General features: G+C 51.0%; 2 non-coding genes across 2 annotated transcripts; one reads left to right on the top strand and one right to left on the bottom strand.

The window, feature by feature from the left end:
- Positions 1-3055: 3055 nt before the first annotated feature.
- On the bottom strand, positions 3056-3128 carry Trnav-uac (transfer RNA valine (anticodon UAC)). Its single transcript has one exon. It is a non-coding gene; the product is annotated as a tRNA-Val (tRNA).
- A 277-nt stretch (positions 3129-3405) lies between these two features.
- On the top strand, positions 3406-3478 carry Trnav-uac (transfer RNA valine (anticodon UAC)). Its single transcript has one exon. It is a non-coding gene; the product is annotated as a tRNA-Val (tRNA).
- Positions 3479-6000: the final 2522 nt, after the last annotated feature.

Below are 6000 nucleotides of genomic sequence, written 5' to 3'. Positions count from 1 at the left end.
CCCGCTGAGCAGCTTAAGAGCCGCCATTTTCTGAACGTATGGGCTTCTATGGAAGCTTCGCTACCAGTTACATTTACCTTGTACCGCCCTTTTGGACAGGGACACGCACACGACGCAGGCATCAGATATCTTTAGAAGTAGCACTACAAATGTTACAGCATTAACGCAGGAAAGTGCGAGGCGGCACTTGCACAAATGTCGTGTATACTTTATGACTGAGAAGAGTGCAGCGGCACAAAAGAAAAAAGAGCACTTCCGCACTTTGGCGGAAGTGCTGGCTCTGCCATCATGCGCGCAGTGCGCACCCAGCAATTGCCCGGAGCTGGCCTCTCGGGCCCGTCAACGCAGGACCCGCCGCCGTTCCTTTCTGACGCGTGGTAGCACCGCGCATGCGAGCGCTGGCGCGCAGTTCCCGCCGGGGCGTACGTGCAAGCAGTGGGCACTGCGGCGTTTTCAAACTGGCACTAGCGCATGGGGTCGGGGAGGAAGTGGTCGTTGCGGTTCCTTCGTCGCTGTGCGCTCGGCTAGCCGCAATCACCCCGGTGGCGGACAAAGTATCGTTCGTGGCCGGTGGAACTGGGCGAGGGGGACGTTTTTGTTCCGAGCGGCCATGCAGACAGAAACCAGTCTGTGGGGTGGGGACCTTAATTTCGCCTGGAGCTTTTGCAGCGACATTGAAGGGTGTCAGAAGAAGCCGCATCTCTCTGTGGTCAATTATTATATATGATCAAGCTTTTATTCGAGTTTTCCCTTGGACGTATTTCTTGCTTTAACCACATTAGTGCATCAATTTTTCTCAGTTTTCCCACAGTGACAGCAATCCTGCATCGTCAGGTGACGTAACCCGACTCTCATTGCAGCCAATACACCAAAAACATTCCTGCTTACAAACAGTGTATCGACTCACCGGGTGCCGCGCCACACTTACGCGGACCCCTGGTGTTGCACTTCAAATGCGGCCAAATCTCCGACCCCCCCGCCCTCTTGCACACTTCATCTATAGGCCACCGTCTTCTTGATAATGTTTATTTATTGATTCACAAATTCCCTTCACTTTCCATGAGTATTCTCTTGTAACAACCCCGGGAGACAGTTATGGTGGTACGTTTATAACCATCAGCTTAGTGCGGAAGATGACGGAAACAATGTACTTTCATTTCGCCTTGCCCTGTTTATGGGACATCCCCATCACATAGTTTTTCCCGTCACTCCTCTACGCGCGCGCTTTCTTTACTTCTTCCCGCACCAAGCAGCCCGACGCCCACATTAGCCACTGTCTCTGCGGAACTGGTGAAGAAACGGACGTAGATAAATAGAACGAAGGAGAGGAGCTCGCGGCTCTGTTTCGTTCACAACAATCCCCGCTTTCCGCCAGCAGTAAGGCGAGCAATAACAATCGCCGCTACCCGTCAATATTTATGAACGTATTCATACAAGGCAGGCGCCCATACTTGGAGCGCCTCCGGACGGGACGTCGTTCCCAAACGCTTTGGACGCAGCATCCGGCACCACAAAGGCCGGGAAGCGCGGCGTCCATTCAGACGCGCAAGCACTGCTGCCCAGCAGGAAAGAGGAAAAAAGCCGGCCGCCAGGGGCAGCGGCTCTGCAGTGCTTGCGCGCTCCCAGCAAAATGGCAATGCCCGCCGCTGCTGCCGCGCTGGAGACCACTGCACAGAGCTGCGGTCGACGCCAATTAGTTATCCGGCCCTCTACCCGCCGCGCCTGCTGCGCGCGCGGTCATTTCCCGTAAAGCGCGATGTGAAAATTCATTCTCCGAAGCGCGGTTTGCCGGCGATTGAAGCGGTTATGGGATAAAAGTTTGGGCCGCAACACTCTACTGGGGAACTGCCATAGAGGGCATAGCACTGATAGCTGAACCCGCTTTGTCGCGCATTGTTTTCAGGTTATCGGACGTAGTTGAGCGAAGCTGCTCCCTTTGAACCAGCCGAGCGCAGTAGAACGTTTTGGTTTTGTTTTGTTTCGCTATTAGGGAAGGCGCATGGATGACGCGAGGGGTTTTTGAACAACGCTAACCACAAAGCCGGAAAGCGCGGATAAAAATCTAGTCGACGACCCCGGGCAACAGATTTCTATCCAAAAGTGCTGGCTGGAACCATAATTTTTTTTAGGAAGTAGCGCGGGTGCTCACAAGCCATTCCAGGTCAGTCAATTAATCACCGGAAGCATGTTGACAGAAAAAAATATCTTATTAAAGAGCTATAGAATCGTTATAATATCGTAGGCTTTACGGAACATATATTAGGAACGAATAGTACGTTATAGCTCCAGAGAGAGAGAGAGAGAGAGAGAGAGCAATAGCAAAATGGCAACGGCTCATACTGATGACAGCGGTGATGCTCGCTGGACTATCAACCGAAGAGTATACCCTTTGGCAGATGAACTCGATGTCGTGACTTTCAAAGAAAAAATTCAGAGATCATTTTTGCTTATTTTCACCTCCCTTTCTCTTTCTGATCTCCTATCACTCTTCTCAACAAATAAATTTCGCACTTAATACTTTTCAGTCCAGTGGCATTCTAAACAAAATTTTCAGAAGCATTTCCTAACCAAATACCGCTATTTCCATTAAGTCTTTTTTTCGCCAGACACCTCGGGTTATCGACTGATGCTATCGTCATTGGTTTCTACTAAGTTTTTTATTATTTTATGAAAAATATTTTTATAACAGCTGAGCGCACGTAGGCGCTCGAGGCTTTCTCGAATTCGTGATCGTGTAGCTTTACTACGACGCTGAGGGGGAAGGGACAATGAAACAGGCCGTCATGCTTCCTCGCCACACTTGAATTGTGGCGGAATCGATACGATCGCATATTATGCTGAATGTTTGCTTCAACTGATCCATTATCCTCCCCATGGAACAATGTGAATGACGTCAACTTGATAAGAAAACAGCATTGCCGACGGCAGTCATTGATAGCCTATATACGTGGCCACGTAATATCGACCTTTTGTTGGCGGAATGACATGGCTTCATTGCGCCGCTTCCCACGGGATTCCCAAGAAAATTCTAAGTTACAAAAGAAAAAAGAACAAATGGCTCTGCCCGGGTGCGAACCGAGGACCTTTCGCGTGTAAAGCGAACGTGATGACCACTACACTACAGAACCCCACGGAAATGTACAAACGAATAATACGTGAAGGGATCGGGTAAGTATGCGATAGTATAGCGAGCCTCTAGGGGACATTTTTGAAAATTCCCCTCTAACATCTAGAAATTTTCCGTGGATTCTGGTCCTGTAAAATAGCTTTCTCCTAATCTAGGTAGTGCTGAATGTGAATGGGAAGCTTTACGTTTTGGACAAAAGGAGAATAATCGCCACTGCTCTGCTTGACATGATGTCGGGGATAATTTTTATGCTACAGGCAGGCAGCTGTTAACGGTCGGGTTCTGTAGTGTAGTGGTGATCACGTTCGCTTTACACGCGAAAGGTCCTCGGTTCGAACCCGGGCAGAACCAGTATCTTCTTTTTAACCTTTGTTCACACGAGACTTTGCGATTCACAACTTTCGTGGAAACCTCATAAAGAATTGCGGTCAAATATGAGCAGCTCAGTCATGCGGGAAAAAAAAAAAAAAAAAAAACGAAAGTTTAACCAGGGTCCAACCTAGTTTATGACTGGAGCCATATCGGGAAAGCTTCACGGAAAAATTACACTACAAGCGGTGTCAGCAGGCGAGTTGGCGCGTCGTTCGGTAAACGACGTGGTGAGTTGGTGGTCAGGTTCGCGAACGGCGTGCCCAGTCTGGTGAGAAATGGGAAGTAACTGCTGCAATGATGACGAAGATGTGTATTACTCTCTAGGGATTTTAAGCTACCCACAGTAACCACGTCACTTTACACCCGAGACTGAATGGACCTTTTTCCAGTACCGGTCCCTCTAGCGCCCGCCACGGCGAACTAAAAATGGCAGTAAGGCACACCCCCAAGAAATTTTGGCTTTCGGAGAACTCGTGCACAAAATATCCTGGTCCTGCTGCCCCTCCCGAACTGACCCGTCACCCGCACCTTTCACATGAATGTCACGGTAGCAGGCGAACGTTCTCGTGACTAATTTGCCCTGTCCGAAGCACCCCCCCCCCCCCCCCTTTTTTTTTCATTTTCGTAACCCCCTCACTGGCACCCATGTGCTGGAAGCGTGGTCAGTCTCAAGCGACTTCGCCCCTTTTCTTAGAAATCCATTATTGTATGCACCTACGATCCCACCATGAGGAGTCCAAAGAGAAAAAAAAAAAAAGAAAACGTGCAGATTATAGCCGCTCCCTACGCAGAAAACCGAGGGGCGCGTTTGTTTATTTTGCCCAAGGCGCCTGCCAAGAATGGCGGACCGGCAGCCCGCGCATGCGCAGATCGCTACTGGAAAAAGGTCAATTTCCCAAGCCGAAATAGCTTTAAGCGACAAACCTGTTTAAACAGAAAGCCATATTTGGTGCGGCCAACAGCCTTACGGCGTTAGTGCCGGAAAAAAATGGGAGATTATCCCTCAACAAGTTGCATGCGCGCTTAGCTCGGCCATTAATTTGCACAGCGTGTTTGCACTGACATGCCGCACTCATCGGGCGATCAGCCCAGTCGAAATGAAGCACACTGCCCACGATGTTCACGGAACAGTTCGGGACGGAAAACTTCGTCGTCATCGTTCGCTGCCCAACTGCAGCGCATTGATCCAAAGCTTCCAATGAAGTGACGCAGCTAGAAGCCAAACTGCATAATAAAATAAAGAATAGCCCAACTTCTATAGTCAATACATTAATTTTATCGGCCAACAATTACAAAGCACTTTATTTTTGTTGGGTTACCCTCGTTTACCCTGGAACGGCAGAAACTTAACCGCCAAACATATCACAGGCGCTGAGTGAGGTCGCCATCTTGTTTTCGAGCCCGTGTTTCCCAGCGAATGGTAGTTGCTGATCTTAACCAGCAGGTAATGTCAGAGCGACTGATGTCAACCCGTTGCAGGCGACACAGCAACGCTCCCAACGACAGAACTAAGCAACTATCGAAGAACGTTGCCGCATACCGATCGTTTCGGGAAAAAAAAAAGCAGTAACTGCTACAGATGTGAGCCCTTGCAAAAACCTCACTGGCGCTGCTTTTTATTGCCTGCCAACGACCTTATTTTAGCCGCGCGCATGCACACCTGACGACACCACCAAGAGCGCTCGCTGAACGTGCAGTTGATAACGAGCTGCATATCAGGCCGCAGATGTACACGTTCCGGGACCGGTACAGCCTGTATATCCCTATCCCACGGTCGAGCCGCGGAATACGACTCTATCAGCGCGTGCGAAACACCCATCGCGCCGGCGGCCAGACAATACGGAAGGTCTAACCTGCCGCCGGCGCACCTCAGCTGCGATGGTCGGCAAACACAATCGCCGGCGCGCCACGGCCGGAGACTCCCACGGTTATCGCGTGCGATGTGCGCGTATAACGCGTATTGCTGCCGGAACGCGTGTTCGGGTGCATCCAGAGAAGCAGGCGAATATGCACGCGGCCCGCACAGTGGTAGAGGGGCTCCCGCGCTGAATCAACGCCCCCTGGACTCGAAAAAAGCCTGTGCGTCACCTCGTTGTTCTAGCTTTTCTCGCAGCGCCGCTCGATCTGACTTCAGCGGCGTCAATCGATTTGGGCAAGGACTACAAACAAGAGACTTCTGTCAGTCGTTTACGAACAGACAGCCTACTCACGCGTAGGCTGTCTGTTCTAAAAGGCGTTGGCTAAGTCTCGGCTCACGATATCGGTGTGAGCGGTGCAAAACCTGTCCAGGCACGCTTTTTTCGCTCGAAGCCCCGGCCGCATTGCACGTAACGCGCAGGGACCGTGAGAACGTGGGGCCCGTTGCAGGAGGGATTTCCGCCGCAGACGCCACCTAACTCCCGCTCCCCCTTCTCCATCCGGTCCCTACACGGCTTGTTGCACCCGCCGCCGCTGCCCAGCGCTATCTCTGTGGAACCCTTGTTTTCCAGGTAAACAGAGCG

The sequence above is a fragment of the Haemaphysalis longicornis genome, unplaced genomic scaffold, assembly GCF_048455015.1.
Source record: "Haemaphysalis longicornis isolate Haplotype H1 unplaced genomic scaffold, Haemaphysalis longicornis Haplotype H1 scaffold_9, whole genome shotgun sequence".
In the NCBI taxonomy this organism is placed as follows: Eukaryota; Metazoa; Arthropoda; class Arachnida; order Ixodida; family Ixodidae; genus Haemaphysalis; species Haemaphysalis longicornis.
Note: the sequence above shows the minus strand (reverse complement) of the source record. Positions and strands in the feature narration are given on the sequence as shown.